General features: G+C 38.4%; 1 protein-coding gene across 1 annotated transcript in view; it reads left to right on the forward strand.

The window, feature by feature from the left end:
- Positions 1–9,168: 9,168 nt before the first annotated feature.
- The window catches only part of LOC136848081 (T-box transcription factor TBX20-like), a 308,981-nt gene continuing 298,864 nt past the window's right edge, over positions 9,169–19,285 (forward strand). Inside the window, exon 1 of the mRNA XM_067120263.1 lies at positions 9,169–9,989. The gene's annotated coding sequence lies outside the window, so the exon portion shown is untranslated. The remainder of the gene's footprint in view (positions 9,990–19,285) is intronic.

Below are 19,285 nucleotides of genomic sequence, written 5' to 3' on the forward strand. Positions count from 1 at the left end.
CCTGGATAAGAGAAAGCAAAGAGGATGGTGAAGGGAAGGGTCCGACCCAGAGGCTGCTTCCTCGGAGGAAGGCAGGTATCCTGCCAGGCTGGGGAAACGGGCCTGGAGAAAGCCCAAACCCCTCAAGGATGGGCCCCTAAAGCCCCTAAGGCTCCCCAGTCTCTTGAGGGCAGCCTTGAAGGGAAGGGTCCGACCCAGAGGCTGCTTCCTCGGAGGAAGGCAGGCATCCTGCCAGGCTGGGGAAGCAGGCCTGGAGAGGGCCCAAGAACTTCAAGAATGAGGCCCAAAAACCCCCAAGGCTCGCCAGTCTCTTGAGGGCAGCTTTGAAGGGAAGGGTCCGACCCAGAAGCTGCTTCCTCGGAGGAAGGCAGGTATCCTGCCAGGCTGGGGAAGGCCTGGGCCTGAGAGGGGCCAAGAACAGCTTTGAAGGATGGCCTCAAAAGCCCCGGAGGAAGGCAGGTATCCTGCCAGCTAGCCAGTCTCTTGAGGGCAGCTTTGAAGGGAAAGGTCCGACCCAGAGGATGCTTCCTCGGGCGGAGGAAGGTATCCTGCCAGGCTGGGGAAGCTGGCCTGGAGAGGACCCAAGAACTCCAAGGCTCCGCTGGACCCCTCCAGAGAAGGACGCAACTCTTTGTTGGGGGATCAAAACTGCTGATGAGATCCATCAGTCGCTGATAGTTGCTATATTTTGACACCGTCTTTATTATTTTTATAAACAAGTAGATGCCTTACTGAGGTCTGGTTGGTCTACAGTCCCTGGTCAAGAAGGGGTTATAGGGGCATTTCTCAAAATCTACTTTCATAAAGAGAGTGAAACTTGGAACTGATTATTGTGACTACAGGTTCTTTCAGACAGTCAGACTCTTCTACCACAACACTGGCTGTGTGAAAATTATCATGACCGAGTCCTGTCCAGTGGATGTCTTCAAGAAATTTGGCCGCCTTTGTCAAGATGCAACAAATTCTCAGTGTATTTCCGATATATTTGCGAATAAATTACCGCAGAGTAAGACCGCCATTGTTAGACACAAAGATGGCTACCTACCTCTTGGTGATACGCCTTTCAAATAATTCAGTTTTTTTTTTTTAGGCTGTCAAGCCAAACACCGGGCCACTTTCGACCATTCATTGCTTAAGGGGGAGTTAGACTGATTGAACAAGATAAAGAGAACTAAGAGAAATAAATGAGATGAAGTTTAAGGCTCTGAAAGTTGAAACTGGGCAAAATAACCCAGTTATACTGTGAAGTTATAGTTAGGTGTGTTGGACAGCAAAATGAAAGTAGCAGGAGTGGATGCACAGTAAAAGTCTAGAACAGTGGTTCTTAACCTTTTTCAGTGTATGCACCACTTCCAAATCAGCACTCAGTTCTCGCACCCCCTGAATTGCTGAAATAAAAAAAAGCTAAAATACAAAGTTGATATGGTGTGTATTAATAACTAAACCACATTTCTTTAATCTTCATTCACAAAGCTTACAATTTGGTTTATCTATAGCTCAGAGCACTGCTACAGCGTAATAATAATAATACATAAAATAAAATAAATAATAATAATAATAATAATAATAATAATTATTATTATTATTATTATTATTATTATTATTATTATTATTCTTATTATTATTTATTTTATCTTATGTTATTTTATTTTTTTTTTTGCAGAAAAAAATAACGTGCGTATATAAAAATATATTTTGCTTTGACTATTCATAGGCACCCCTTAGGAACCGGCTTCGCATCCCCTAGGGGTGCGAGCACCACTGATTGAGAACCACTGGTCTAGAAAGTTGATGCAGCTAAGGGCCGAAGGGGCGCTGCAAACACCCTTTGGTAGTGCCTACGGGGCACCACGTGAGGTACACTGACGGCATTAGCCCCCTACAGGGTACCTGCAATCCATGCAACCTCTCACTTCTGACGAAGATGCCCTCTGCTGATGGAAGGGGATTGACCTTTAGAACCTTTAAGACACCACCTTTGGTATTACCGTCCTTGTCTAGTACTTTGCGTCTCTAATGGCCTGTCCACACTAGCGGGCATGCCCGACGGGCACTTCCAGTTGTTTATACTTTCTCTCGTTTATGAAGCAGTGTTACCAGACAATCTCATCCAAGGTCTCATCGTTCTGTCTCCATACTAGGTCGATAAGTTTAGTGGTATGGGAACAGTGTTTGCCCGTGGGCAGTGCCCGCTAGTGTGGACAGGGCTTTAGCCTTCCCACAGGACCATTCACCAAGAAAGCGTTTCTTCCCTTGTCCTTGGTCTTCAGCATTCTCACTGACATTTTTGTTTTTTGGCTGCCAGCTTCATCATCCTCGAGGACATCCCTTGTCATCCTCATCAAGCAGTTTTCTCTCGGAAAAAAAGCTATGACATTTTGGGCTGCTGTTTTGTGGGGGGTGTCAAGATTTCTTTTCTTTCGGGATTTTCCAATGTTTCCCTCATCAACATGACATCTGTTAGTGAACTTCTCTTTTTACATCCTTGCTCCTGCTACAGATTTACGTCCGAAAACCTTACCTTTTACACAAGGGCCTTTCTTATCACTTCCCTATACAACGCTCAACAACCGCATATACAAAACCCCAATCTTATATACCTCATACGAAATATCTTAAAATTTTCCAAAAGACTGACCCTTTAAAATTTCTTCCTTCATGTTTTCAAACATCCCTGTAGATCACAAAGGTGAAGGTTGAGGGGGAGGGGCGTCCAAAGTGGCAAAGCCTCTCTGGTACGGCCTTTGAGGCAAAGTTTTATTTGACTTAATAAACATATCTGAGGTAATAAACATTCAAGTTCTATTTCCTCGTTTCTTTATGTGAATGGAAAAAACTGTGAACCTTAATTTTAGTGAAATTTAAGATAAATCAACTATTGATTTCCGACAATAATAAACATCAGATTCTTCCCAATCATATAAAAAGGTAACGCTAAACATATTTTGAAATCAAAATTTCCGTCTGGGCCGGTTTGTAAAATTGTACTACTCTAATAAGGCTTGTGCGTTATAATTTTGAACCCTTTCTTCCCTTCAGTTGGACCCCTCTGTAGGATATGCTTAAGTGATCTTTACTGAACATTCATTACAAACAGCTGGGCGAAAAGGGGACAATCCAGACCCTAGTCGTGAAGGGTCATCAATATTTTAAACGTCGTGATGATCTCTCTATGAATTGGCCTGTTCTCTTTGCTCTCCCGTCTCAACGAGACAATTCTCTCTCTCTCTCTCTCTCTCTCTCTCTCTCTTTTACTCTGTTTCTGGTGCGCTCCCACCTAAATCATATGTCTTATCTTTCTCTCTGCTAATCACGATGATAATTAGCGATTAGTCACTCCATCCTCTCAGCAGTGAAGTTTTTTTTTCTTTTTTCTACTTTTTTACTTTTTTTCCCACTGAGTACTGAATATCATCGGAATCGAGGTGATTTTCAGCTCTGTTCTATGAACTTTGTTGCTGCAACAAAGCGACCCGTCTTAGCAATTTCGCCTTAGCACTTCACGATGACTCATATGATGTTTCAGGCTCACGGACTCGAGAATTACGCATTGCATGACAGAGTTTTACTTAAAGAAGAAAAACGTAATTATTTTCACCAGTCGGCGTATCCGACGTTTCTATCTCTCGCTCCTCGCCTTTTATGGGTCCTTAGTCAGTTTCTGCCCTCTCCGTTCCCTTCCCCCCTACCCCTTACCCTGTAAATATCGCCCCTGCTACCATTAAACGAGTCCTTCCAACCCCCATCACCCCTACCCCTCCCCCCACCTTCCAGTGACAGTCCCCTTCACTCGTTCATTTCTCCCTAACAAAGGAGAAAAGCCGCAAACCCTCGACTATCGCCCTCGCTCTTTTGCCCACCCTCAGCCCCCTCTTTGGCTAGACCCCCTTTCAACATCCTTCCATCCCCCAACCCCCTTCCCCTCCCCGACACCCCTTATTCTGGCTCTTGTGTGTAAGAATTTCTGCCTTATCCCATTTTCTGTGAGAACCCCTTTGGAAGAACTCCCGAGGTCTAAGCGAATCACTTCGAAGGCTCGGTTTTCTACTCGTTTCAGACGCGAATGAAGATGCAATGTCGTGGATCCGAAGTCCTTCGTGTTACTGATATACAGGAATGGTACAGGGACGCTGTTCGTCCAAGAGGGGTGCCGCGTATACCACACACACGCAGACACATCACTATGTCCTTTTTGAAACGTATCTCTATTATAGAGGCATCTGGGTGTGAGAGGGTTTTGTCCCTTGTCTGAATCGTCCTTGTCCACGGTGGCTACCCACAAGCAGCCCACACACGAAACACCCCCGGGGACAGACAATCGAGCTCTTTACTTAATTTCTCAATCTTCTTTTCCCTTCCTCAACCTTTCTTCTTTTTCTTCTTCTTCTTCTTCTTCTTAGAACTTTATTTGCTGACGTTAAGTATTACGTGAATAAAGTTTACTGCATGTTTCATGTTGCATCTTCATGTTTATAGCCATTCCGTAATAATTAAGCGTGGGATCTCAACTAAGCAATAGATTTAATCCGTATTTTAAAAATTTCTTTTTAAAATATTCCTCTGAAAAAAAGTTTCAAAGAAATTTACAATGACACTACTATCAATACGACCAAATGAATGGGAAAATTGAATAAACAAATTCGTTTTAAACATTGTTAAAATCGATATTATTTTTCAAAAAATAAACATTCACATAGATCAAGCCTAAAACCTTGAAAGTGAAACTTCTGCGAAACGAAATACCCCAAAAAAAAAAAAGAAAAAGCAGACAGACTTAGAAAACAAATAACTAACGAATGATGAAACAACAAATGATTGAATATGCACAACTATAAACTGCAATGCAGGTAAGGAAAAAAAAAATTAGACAAATAATGTGGATGGTGATTATAGTATTACAATCACTTATCGACAACAGCAAAATATCATTAATTTTACATAATAATGTCATAATTTATTATTACTAACCGGATAACGCGAGTCAAATTACGCAAAATTATAAAAAAAAAAATGATCTAGAGGTACGGTACTGGCTGTCTGTAACTATACAGACATTTCCACAGATGGGCAATCTTCTGAAAAATATTGTTAAACGATAGTGTTTACATCGCTGAAAATAACTAAAAATAATTATTTGTAGATAAATAATTCAGCGGGTTTCCAGTAAAAACAGCAACATATCAACAAATGCAAAAATAATAATAATAATAATAATAATAATAATAATAATAATAATAATAATAATAATAATAATAATAATAATAATCCACATTGAAGTAAGTGTAAATAAAAAGTTAAAAATGTATATTCTACGAGAGCTTTTGAGAACTTGCTATATTCACCTTATCAATGTACGTATAAATATAGATTTACACTTGAATCAACGGGGATTTTTACACCATTTTAATGACCCATGGTATTACGAAATTTTTATATAATAATAATAATAATAATAATAATAATAATAATAATAATAATAATAATAATAATAATAATAATAATAATACTGAAGGTGTTCCACGTGAAAATCTTAGTAAGGTCATGGATGTACAGTAAAAGGGGAACAGGACGAATATAATCTTTACTCTCATAACGTTTTGCTTCCTCCTCGAGCCATTCTCAAGTTGTACAACGAACAATTTGAAAGAATTACGAACAGAAAAGTAAAATCAAATCAATACTGTATCTGATAATCTTAACATAAGAAATTCAAATGAGTTTAAAGCATTTACACCTAAAAAGGCAAGAAACAAGAATGCAGAAGCAATCATTTTAACATAAGAAATTAAAATCAATTTAAAACGGGTACAACACACAAACGACAAGTAACGAAATATATTAATGAATAAAATAATAAAGCAAATCAAAATACGTTCAGAGGAAATAGACGCACTCATTCGATTATTATTGTTTCAAGTTTGATAAAAATGGACTCTGCTATCCTTATTAATTCTTCAAGAACTTTGTTGAAGTCTTTCCGATTACAACTGATGTTTCAGAATGTTTTGTAAACAATTTATTATAGTAAAATTACTTTCCATAGGCTACTGTTAATCTGGTTTTGTTTTTATATCTGTGACTATTTTTTGTGCATTTTGAGAATGACTCTAAATAGAGATGTTATGGGTCCTGTACGCGTTTAAATTATCACCCCACAAATGCTAACGACAATAAAACTGATTAAATTTCATTATAAACAACTGTGGATTTTATTTTTCCGCAGAGTATTCACGTTCTTGTAAAGCATTTATGCACCAATAATAATGACAAAGCCTTCTGTATAATGAATAATAATTATATGCGACGTGATTCAACTGCATCTTCAAGGACAGATAGTTCCTCGTTGGGCGAGTGGTTTCCGTTCTCAGCTAGCACTCTGCTGGCCGCGAGTTCGAATCTCCGACCGTCTAATGAAGAATAAGAGGAATTTGTTTCTGGTGATAGAGATTCATTTCTCGCTATAATGTGGTTCGGATTCCACAATTAGCTGTAGGTCCCGTTGCCAGGTAACCAACTGGTTCTTAGCCACGTAAAATAAATCTAATCCTTCGGGCCAGCCCTAGGAGAGCTGTTAATCAGCTCAGTGGTCTGGTGAAACTAAGGTATACTTAAGTTTTCAATGACAGATGAGGTGTTTCCTAAAATCGAATATCTTTTGAAATATACTCAACACGAGTATATTCACTGTATATTATATTCAACTCATGGCAAAAACAATACGGACTTTGTTATAAAGATTTCATCTATTAGAATCATCAGCTGAAGAAATGTCACTGAAATAGACAAAGAATTCCGAACAGAAATTTCATTTTTTTTTTTATTTAATTTTATTTGTTGTAACTGCTTACACCCCATTATTTTTAGAGAATATTCCTCTGTTATTTACCACTTTTCTATCCAGCGTTCATCAAGTCCCATATCTCCTTAAACTCGTCGACTCCTGGGCGATAAAATATCTGAGAGAACGTGTGTGGCATTTTGCTGATCTTATGTCTTTTAGTATCGTTAATGTAATAACAATTTCTTGTATACATCTTTCTGTACAAGAAGGCATCATTTCCCTGTCACGGCAGCACTTCCTTTCCAGATCCTTTGGCCTCATCCCATCCAACCACAACTCACACCCACTGATCTCTTCTTCAACCGCCATCCTCCAGTCCCCTCTCTCTTCACCCTTCACTCCCCCCCTCCCCTTTCCCCTCTGAAAAAAAGGACTTCCTTCTCACATCATCTGTTAAGCTCTTCACTCTTCCTCCCCTCTATCTGCTCGCCTACTCGCTGCTCTCAACTCATCTGACATGAGCCCTTTCTCTCTCTTCCCCTCCCCACCCAAAATAATAAATTTAAGCATCCCTGACATTCAGTACAAATGTACGCACACACACTATACACACACACACACACACACACACACACACACACACACACACATATATATATATATATATATATATATATATATATATATATATATATATATATATATATATATATATATATACACATATATATATACATACACATATATATATCTCACTATATATGTACATATATATATGTGTGTGTGTAAGTCTGGCTGACATTCACGTTGAGGAATTCAAACATAAATACAGTACATAAAGCAACTTGGGATGTAGCACAACAGAGAGAGAGAGAGAGAGAGAGAGAGAGAGAGAGAGAGAGAGAGAGAGAGAGAGAGAGTTCAATGGGCTGAAAATCAGAAATGAGCTTATCCTTGCAAAGGCTTAATATTTTCTTAGTTTTTCCTCACTCATGATTTGCCTGCTCCTTACCCTCATACTCCTTCTGCTGCTCATCCCTTGAGCGTCAAAAGCAGTTGCTCTCCCTCTCTCTCTCTTTCTCACTCTCACACACACACACACACACACACACACACACGCACACGCACACACAACTCTATCAGCTGGCTGGCATCCCCCATCTATCACAACCACACGGGAGTCCACTGATGAAGCAATATGTATGCAATTGGCTATAAATCCGGCTGAGTGTTTGCGATAATAAATGAAGGGAAGGGGCCATGTTAAAATGTTAAAAGATGATGTGGCCGGCGTAATGTAAGCCTTCGTCGTCAGAGTCGCAGCAGCAGCAGGAACAGCAGCAGCAGCCGTAGTCCTCGGGAGGGTCGGCCCAGATGCCACCAGATAGGCAGGGCGGTCTCGCCACCGCCTTTGAAATATTATTTGCTCATTGTGTGCGCCCAGAGAATATTATTATTGAAGGATCTACCGATACTTCTCAGTCGACTTCGTTCAAGGCCGGATCGCCCTTAATCCTTCGCCCAGCAATAGGTCTTCCTTCGTCAGGATTTTCCTTCCTGAAGGCTTACGGGGTGCACGGACACACAGTGAAGCCCTAATCACTGTCATTTCTATGGTCCTCCCAGGAACGACGTTAATCAACGGGAACACCGAAGGGTGCGACGGAGATGAAAGATCCGTACGTAAAGATATGAAATCGTCAGAATATTCCGAAAAGAGCCCATTATGATCGTGTCAACCCCCCATAACAAGAGGAGATTGCTTGGTGAGTGGTAAGCGGTGATTGGTTGAGCCCTGGTGGGGGCCGCCCCTGGGCGGAGCCAACCGCAAGATTAAGCTTCCCACCACAACCCAACACCACCGAGCGAGGGGGGAAGTGGAGCTGATAAAACCCAGACCACCTACTTTCATTCGTTTGGTTGCTGGGAAAGTTGGTTGGCTGTTGGTGGTAGCTTTAGCGGTTATCAAAATGGGCAAGGCTGCTTTGTCAAAGGAATAATAATATAGTCCTCAGGTAGTCCACCTGGGACGCACGCATACACAAAGACTGAGATGTAGGTACGTTCAACAATGTGCCAATTTAACAGTTAATGTTCAATCATTATTTTTCTTTTATTTAAAGGGCATTAAACATCAACTACGACAATTGGAAATAGTAACATCAGCTCCTTAACATATTTTCAAAACTGAAAAATCGTGAAAGGAAACTTTTATCGAGTAATCAAGAAACTCCTGATGAGAATTCAGCATCTGATTTCTTTAGGTAAAGATCTAAGTCTCTGTAGATCACTGGAGACCAAGTCCCCTTAGAAGCAAAAGAATTCATCCCTCCAGTCATCAATCACTCTACCAGCTGTGATTCTCTACAATCCCTCAGCTGTATAAAGAGCATCCACTTAAACCTCTTGAATATCCATAAATCCTTTCAAATCTTCCTTCAAGAAAAAGCAAGACGGAAAACTGGGTCCTTGGCTATTCCCTAAGAGGATGCAAAACTGTTAGAACATAAAGCAAGGGAACAAAAGCGACGCTGCTGCAACATTTCAGAAGAATCTGTAAAATTAAATTAGCACGGTAGAGATTTGAAAAATGTAAATCCCCACCGCCCTCTTAAATCCGCTAATCGTTACGACATGGGAGGAAAAAAAAAACTTGCTGTAAATAAGTGTAGGTGTGACGTCGTGGCCCCTCCCACTTCCCCTTACGACTCCACCTCCCCCGTTGGTCCTGTCACACGGGATTCACGCCCCCTTTCACCCCGGTCCAATTGCCACATCTCGCCAGCGGGCGCACGCTGATCAAACACTCAATTAATTCGTAATCAATCCCTTCATTCATTTGCACCGAAGGATTTTATGCATTTCTCAATGACCTTATGGAATCCTGGAAAAGATGCGGGCATGGACAAGGAGATAGCGGTTTGGGCATACAGGTAAAGCCAAGGGAAAGCCAAATTGTAGGAGAGAGAGAATGAGAGTGAAAGAGAGAGGAAGAGAGAGATAGATAGAGAAGGTGGCGGTGGGGCGGGCGTATTCGAACCACTGGCAATGATAAGGCCGGAGCCCTCCCTCAACTGTCATGGCGGTAGTCACAGCTTCATCAACACAGGCCTCTCTCTCCCGCGCGATTTCCTTAAGCAAGGTTTCGTAAAAGCCCACTCAGTCCCCGGTGCCTCCTCTCCCCGGTGTTACAGCGGCGGTGTTGGTGGTGGGTGTCGTTGCAATCGTGTTTTGTCCTGTTTTTGCAAGTGATGTTGCATGACGCCAGTGTTGCAATGAGTGATAATAATCGCCCAGTGTTGTAAACCAGTGCTACTCGAAGTCAAAGAAAGCCCAAATTGATCGGTTAGAGGGAGAGTTGAATTGGCAGTGGAGGAGGAAGGCTGAGAGTACACACACACAGAGACCAGACAGAGCGAGCGAGAGGGAGAGGGAGAGCGACTGAGAGAGAGAGAGAGAGAGAGAAAGAAAGAGAGAGAGAACCAGGGTGGCCCTCAGGGCCCGGAGACCAAGCAAAGGGGGCGGCGGTGGTATAGAGGTGGGCGTGTTGAACCCCGTATTGATGTGGGGGTTTAATGAATGTATTTTCAGTGAATGTGATTATGGGCATCACGTCAGCAACTCTCCCTCTGTGTACCCGTGCCTGACATACGGGCCCAGACTTTTAAACTACCTCATGCCAAATTATGTGACCCTCAGGCCCTTTCTGTCTCTCTCTCTCTCTCTCTCCCTCCCTCTCTCTCTCTCTCTCTATCTATCTCTTTCTCTGCCAGGCAAGTGTTTAAGCACAGGTAATACTGCACCATCTTTCTTAACGCTTGTGCACACAAGTGGTTATTGAGGTGAACTTTTATTTATGTTAAGAGTAATTCCTATGTGATTTGATTACCACTTGACGCAACACCCCATCAACTTTGACTGTCGCAAATTTGTTTATTTGTGTTTTGCGTAGGTATAAAGCCTATGTTTGTTAGTACCTTAATTGTTTGCCTATATATGTATATATATATATATATATATATATATATATATATATATATATATATATATATATATATATATATGTATATATATATGTGTGACTCATCTTGTTAATTTAATGATTAGGCCTCACAAGATATCTAAGATAATTTACATTAAAAAGAGTGCAATTATATGCCTGCTGGTATAAGTTATCAGTAAAGTGTCATATCACTAATAAGGTGAAATACTATCTAACACAGAAATTGCCTTAGTCCTCAATTACCTTCCCATTAAGAGAAACGTCAGCTGACGAGCGGGTTGCGTGACCGTTAAAAGGAGGATGCTAATATTCAAGATAGTTATCAAATGATATGACGAGACTTATTTCAGGTGACAGCTATCATTCGTCACTGGTTCTCAAATAGCTATAAGGTAGCCTTGGTCTCGGTGAAATGACGATCTTGCCGAAGTGTGCAACTTACTGATTTAAATGAAATCATCATCAGAACGACCGTAGTAAAGCTGGAATCACGGAACACGAATAATTTATACGTCGTATAATGAGATTTAGATTGATGGTTATGACGACGATAATTATTATTCAGGATGTTTACTCATTTACAGGCACGAGCCAAAAACCGAAAAGGTCATTAGTGGTCTTGCTGAATAAGCTTCGAGAGACTAGGTTATCTATGTACAAAAAAATAAAAATAAATGCGAGGAAACACCAAATACAGTCGACCAAATAAAATGGCAAAGGGAAAATATTAACCACTCGCATATTCAGTTTAACGCATCGTTATAAAAGAAAAAAGATAGAAATAAATATTGATCAATACTTACGATACCTGGTCACTTTTTTAAATAAAGATTGTTTCACGTATTTAGCGATATCCTGAGAATAAATACACACACACACACATATATATATGTATATATATACATACACATATATATATATATATATATATATATATATATATATATATATATATATATAATCAGGGCTAGAAAAGGTAAACAAAAACAGTCAGCACCTATTGCTTTTATGTATATTTTCCATACCCATCTTCAGAGTATACCCAGAGGGCGGGCATGTAAAATACATGAGGGTGATATATACTACTTTGTTTACTTCTGACTCTTGTAGTTCATTTGGTGGCATCAGAAGATATAATGAAACAAGCACACATACACATACACACACACATGTGTGTATGCGTATGTATATAATTTTGTATGTATTTGAACATGATGGTAAAACCATCATTGTCTGAATGTATGCAAAACTGTGGACATCATATTGTACAGTACATCTACATCATTAACTATAAGAGCTCGTGAGCATTTTCCTACATCAGCAACCAACTTCTACCTTATTTATACCTCGGAGAGGTATTACATTCCAATCCCGTTTACCTATCATTTCTCTTCCTTTCTTTGGTATACGGACGACCCCACACATACCCACACTCAAAACCCTCCCGGCGAAGCAGAAGAGCAGGAGATCTCAGCCACTGGCCTCCTTTTATTTTACACACAAGGTGATAATTACCGAAAGGAACGGTAAGCCACCTCCGTCTTGGCGTCGATTCGCATCTCATAACAACATCCCTGTGAGCGGTGTCATCGAGGTCTCGCTCTCGACCACCGGCCGACTTTGCTCAACAACCTCTTTGTCTCTCTCTCTCTCTCTCTCTCTCTCTCTCTCTCTCTCTCTCCTCTCCCTGAATTCTCCTGCGGCTACAGGAACAGGTGCTGTAATCATCAACCACTTGCCGCATGACGTCGCCTTAAAAGGCAATATCCGAAGAATGTTAATTGACATGTTATTTTTTTCCACATATCGCATTTTTTATATACGGTTCATTTCCATGTGCGTTTTTCTTATGCTTGTTTTCCTTGCAACATTATTTACCTACTCAGTAATTTCAGCAACCCCTCTCTCTCTTTCTCGCTGCTCATATCTACCTATCTATTTCTCTACCTCTCTATCTATCTGTGCACATATCCTTGTGCTTTAAGGCGTCTCTCTCTCTCTCTCTCTCTCTCTCTCTCTCTCTCTCTCTTCTCTCTCTCTCTCTTATTTATTTTTTACTTGTGTATTTTAATTTATTACGGCGTCAATAACCTAGGTGTTGTGACGCCAATTTTAGTATAGCTATAATCAATCAGTCAATCTCTCTCTCTCTCTCTCTCTCTCTCTCTCTCTCTTCATAACATTACACAAATCGTGTCTGATTCGCGCACTTACATGATATGGTTAGTGAATTATTACTTCTAATTCTATAAACTTGGGCCATAACAACTATTACTCGCGTATATGGCTAAGTTAGCCGTTATTGCTATCTGCTGTTACTGAGAATTTACGGTAGTTTTCAATTACCGCCTTTAGACGACAGCCAATTTGTCGCGTTATCCAAAATATATATTCGTCATCGTCACAAATCTATGATAAAACATATTATCCGATATTATAACACAACGCGGAAGACAGCGATTAATGTATTTTGTAAACTGATGTCATAATACTTACCAGCAAAACAGAATGTAATAATAATAATAATAATAATAATAATAATAATAAGTAAAAAATATTCATAGCAGCATGAGTCTTAAAATGGAGAAACAAATCCACAGTTATTATGTATATGTATATATATTGAAAGATAAATCTGTACAGAAAACTTTCGAGATACTGTTCGATTCCCCTTTTTGTTTCTCCAATAATAATAATAATAATAATAATAATAATAATAATAATAATAATAATAATAATAATAATAACAACAACACTGATGATGAAGATGACGATGATAGTAATATACTTCACTGTAGCTCATGGTCATAATATTAAAGTACAGTGCGCAGATACAGTGCACATACAGATGCGAATGTTTCTGGGTGATATCGCGTAATGAATGATAATGAATTCATATACAAATAAAGACCGCTGTCAGAGAACTTTTGTTACTGACAGGATAAATACGACCTGCACTGTTATAATGTAACAGATGACTAATACATATGATGACTTTCCACACACAAAAAAAGCCGGTTATCTGAGAGTACCGGACCGAAATTATCGGATACTGGTGTATAATAGACAGGTAATAACTCTTGTTGAGTACTTATCGATATAGAGCGCTGCTTACTTGTATCGTGAAAAATAAAGAGATTTAAATTTGTACTTAGTCGGTCACTAACATTTGGATGTAGGATTTAGCTCCCTTGGTAGCGTAAACAAAATAATAATAATAATAATAATAATAATAATAATAATAATAATAATAATAATAATAATAATAATAATAATAATAATAATAAAAAGCGCGTAACTTACTCGTTTCGTGAAAAATAAAAAGGTTTAAATGGGTACTTTGTCGGTCAGTAGCAGTTGGATGAAGGATTCATCTTCCTTAGTACTGTACGCATAATAATAATAATAATAATAATAATAATAATAATAATAATAATAATAATAATAATAATAATAATAATAAATAGCGCGCAGCTTACTTGTTTCTTGAAAAATAAAAAGATTTAAATGAGTGCTTTGTTGGTCAGTAGCATTTGGATAAAGGATTCAACTCCCTTGGTAGTGTACACATAATAATAATAATAATAATAATAATAATAATAATAATAATAATAATAATAATAATAATAATAATAATGTTAAGGTATCGCAAAATATATGAAATATAATAAATATGTATGAAACTCTCTCGCACGTTTTACTGAAGGTTCTCGCTGCTTCAGCAGAATCAATTTTATACTTAGCTTTATCAATTTAACAATAAAATATAGACACAGTAACGCAAAGAGATATAAAAAAGTTATAAAGCGTAAAATATTTACAGTCTTCTTCGATTACATATGACTGCTCACAAAGATACGACATTAAAAGTAAAGTTTTCTTTTTTTAATGTATACTGACGTACAACGCGCATATAGCTGATCAATAATTCAGCAACTCAAAAAAATAAAAAAAATTTTTGTCCGGTTGCTCGTTTTTGTAAGGATGGATGAATATGTATGTACGAGCATATGCTTATACTCATGTACGTTACTATATATATGCATCTAAGCCAACTGCTGTTCATTCACGGAAGAACTGCCCAAAATATTCTAACATTTTTTGACCTCCCATGAAGAGGAATATACTTTATTACCTCCGTTAAGGATGATCGTTGTAGGTAATATTTCATCTGTGTATATGCGCGTTGTTTGTCTGTACTATTATTATTATTATTATTATTATTATTATTATTATTATTGTAATGGTTGAAATGCTCTTATTTATGGTGACAGTTATTAGTATTATTAGTATCATTACATAAATCTATTAGTTACATCGAAGAGATATGCGTATTATTTTTATCATTATCAAGGCTACAAAGACCTCTTAACTTCTCGAGAAATTTGTTGCTTATATCTTTAGTTTTTTTTTAATTCGCGTTCTTTCTTTCTGCTACCGCTTCTTCTTATTTCTCCTCTTCTTTTTCCACTCCCCTCTTCCTTTCTCTCTTTCAAATGCATCATGCTCCTTGCTTAATTCTGCAGTTCCCCTTTCTAGCACGCTTATCAATTCGTTTCTTCAAACTCCTATTTTCTCAGCTTCATTCTCTAATTCGCGTTCATTTACTACTTCCAATGCTTAGTTCTACAATATTAAATTTTTATCAAGATTCGTTAATCATGAAGTAAGAGCCTGTGCTGGCATAAGGTTAGCCTAATCTATCAGCCACAAAAACAATGTCGGTCTTTTGTACAGTTTTTGAGAGAGACGTCAATGGAATTGATAAAACTCGAGGAGCGTTGATTCTGAAGTGAATCCAGATTCATTCATCATTCACTAGCGGTCCTCTTGATACAGGAAATGAAATAATAATGGATCATTAAACCACTAACCATTCGAAGCAGGATAAACAAATACAATTCATAAGTGTTTTTACACTGAAATGAATTTACGGAAGACAATGGAGAGGAGGAAACAATAACCAAAGTTGATAAATAGACAGAGTCAAAGAATTTGATGAAAGAATTTTTTTCGGAATTTGCAAAAGCAGGACCCAGATCCATACTCCGCTCCACCAAAAAAAAAAAAAAAATACTCTGAGTTTTGTATAAAAAAAATCGTTATAATTTTGGTAACTTACAACTGTAATGTTTTTCTGTTTGTTATTCTTGTGTGATTTTTAAATTAAATTTGTTTTAAATCGTCTTGTCCACTATCACATTTCCTGGCGTACCGAAGATACTAAATGAACGACTGATTTATATCACAAACTGGCGTTACAGTAAAAAAAGCCACAGACACCAAGTTTGAGTGCAAGGCAGTCTGCCTACTCTGAGGCTCTAACTTAATGTAGGAGTGCGGTATAACAAAGTGCATTTTTATCAAACTTCAGCGAAGGTGAAATTCATTTTCTCTGAAACAACAAATAGTAATGGATATTGCAGTGAAATGACGGAAAGTTCGTTTGATCGGTACACGCACAAGTCGGTGCTTCGTTACTAGTCACTGTCGGACTCTTCAAAGAGAATGCGTCCAGTAACTCGCTCAGCTTTTGAAAGACGGTGCGATGATAAGAGAATTGAGAGATGAATCTGAAATGAGATAATTCATCATTATGGACGTAACTTCAAAATGGCGTTCTTTTATAAAAATATGAAAAAAATGGAAAACTGTCCGCAATCATTTTAGGGGTTTTATACTTCTTTCTACTTGTGGGATTTTATTCCAATATTCACAATAGAGATTATATGACGAAACTATTTGTAAAATATTACGCTCCAATAAGAAGTGTTGAAAGAAGACACGCAATCACTAGATTTTATTTACAGTTCATATCATTTAGTTTGCTTTATTTCATTACATACTCTTGCAATCAGTCTCTTCTCTCCTCACGCTAATAGATCTACATATACGAGTGTAATGTTTCAATGGTTTTTAACAACTCAGCCTCTTTGTACGTCATTATTAACCATAAAAGATGTAGATCATGAAAATAAAGTCTCCGAAAATATTAAAAGCATGAAATGCAAGATGGCTCCGGTCACCATCGTACATTTCAGTATGAAACCCTACATTTATTAATTTATTTATTAATCCGAGTAAATTATTCTTTTACTCTCAGTGCTAAGGCCGACGGGACTAGCAACTGGATATACTCACCCAGCCAAAGTCAAAAGAAAGAATAAGCATAACCACAAAAGAAGGGAATTCCGCAGCCTGGCGGCAGCGGGATCGAAGCCGTAACTAACCTCAATGATGTAGGGATTGTTGAAAGGCTGAAGGATTGGTTCAAACAGCGTCGCAGATGCCGAGACCATTCACCATGTGAGGATTTTGATATATGTATATTGGCGTTGCAGGGTGAGGTGGGAATGGGCGTGGGTGAAACAGACACGCAGTACAGCAGAAACGACTGAGCGTGTAAAAATGAACTGCATAGGAAATAGCGGAAATAAAAGATTGATTTTAAAGTATACATAATCCAATAACGGCATACACGAGGAACGACCATACAAGTATTTCACCAAGAGCAAGCAGAGAAACAAGCAATCAGCAATAAAATGAAAATCATAACTACACTGAAAATTCACGTTCCATACTCGAATAAAAGTAGCGATGTTATGGGTGACGTCATTCTTGGATGTCTCCATAAAAATATAGTTTATATATTCCAGAGGTAACATCTGAATATCTTATCATTTTTTTTTTTTAATTTGGGTAATAAAATGGTGTCACAGTACCAAAGATCGACAGTATTTTATGCTATATAAAGCAGTATGACGCACGAAAATTAACTACTGACTGATAATGCATTTCTTTCGCCTTGCAAACTTCTGACTGATAGAAAGAGAAATTAGTTTCCAACTGGTAAAATTCACTATTTACGTTACAAACTTAACTGAAATATTATTTGATTTCCTTATTGGAAAATCTACCAACGAAAGAACATCGAAAGATGCACGAGAGCTTTAATATATGAAATAAATTTTTCACTGAATTTTATAGTCAGTTAGTCACGTGTTAAATATGGTATCGAACTGAACTGATTTGAATACAGAATTTAGGCCAAAGGCCAAGCACTGGGACCAATGAGGTCATTCAGCGCTGACACGGAAATTGACAGTAAAAGGTTTGAAAGGTGTAACAGGAGGAAAACCTCGCACTGGCACTATGAATCAATTGTTAGGAGAGGGTTGAAAGTAAGATGGAAGAAAGTGAATATGAAAGAAGGTACAGTAAAAGGAGCGAAAGGAGTTGCAGCTAGGGGCCGAAGGCACGCTGCAAAGAACCTTAAGTAATGCCTACAGTTTACCGCACGAGGAGTACTGACGGCACTACTCCCCCACGGAGTATATAATTCAAAACTAGTTTCAAAAACTTTATATAACACTACTTCTCGATAAATACAAGCATACCATAGCTTTAACGGATATGTTATTTAATAGATATCATACCATTCCATCGATATCGCACTGCTTAAAGAGTATTCCAGTATTTAATGAAACTCATGCTGTTTAATGGCTATCATGGTAATTAGTGGAACGCGCATAATTTATGGACATATGCTACTTAACTGATATCATACTGTATTAATCGATATTAATTTATTTACAGGATACTACGCAAATTGAGCGACATCAAATAATTTAACTTACACCAGTTAATCGATACCACAGTTTAGCGTATATATTAATACGAATGCATTATTTCTAAACACAACGTGCCACATCAAAGGAGCCAAAACCTACCTGTCTCTCATAAGTCACTGAATAGCAATACCGCAAGCTTCAACTTTAGTGATGCGGCTTGAAAAATAAATGTCAAAATTCCTCAGATATTTTACTGATTTTCAGCTTCATCACAAATGTAGATCTAGTCATTCTTACGTATCCTAAAATGAAAAAATAATTCATCACATTCTTTTATAACGTAGTGCTACTGAGACTATTCTCATGTTGAAGAGAGAGAGAGAGAGAGAGAGAGAGAGAGAGAGAGAGAGAGAGAGAGAGAGAGAGAGAGAGATTCATGGCTAAAAAAAAATATTTAGCAATTCTGACTTGCACTGAAACGAACTAAATGGCGTGTGTGTGTGTGTGTGAGAGAGAGAGAGAGAGAGAGAGAGAGAGAGAGAGAGAGAGAGAGAGAGAGAGAGAGAGAGAGAGAGAGAGATTCATGGCTAAAAAAATATTTAAAATTCTGACTTGCACTGAAACAGTAAATCCCATTTCAATGTGTTGTAGAGAGTTGAAAAAATGAAAACAGGAAACAGTTCCCATTTCAATAGTTGTAAGTTGAAGAACCAGAGAGAGAGAGAGAGAGAGAGAGAGAGAGAGAGTGTCATTATCGCCGAAAGCTTTTCCTTCAACACGGAGCAGCCGAGAGTCATTGAGAAGTGTCCGAGCGAGCGCCGACGACCTGTTCCCTGTGGAAGGCTCCCGGACTCTTAAATCTCGGCGACTCACAAAATAGGCGAAGGGCGTCCAAATCCTAGTTTAATTGAGCCCGCAGAACAAACAAAC

The sequence above is a fragment of the Macrobrachium rosenbergii genome, chromosome 18 (genome assembly GCF_040412425.1).
Source record: "Macrobrachium rosenbergii isolate ZJJX-2024 chromosome 18, ASM4041242v1, whole genome shotgun sequence".
NCBI lineage: Eukaryota > Metazoa > Arthropoda > Malacostraca > Decapoda > Palaemonidae > Macrobrachium > Macrobrachium rosenbergii.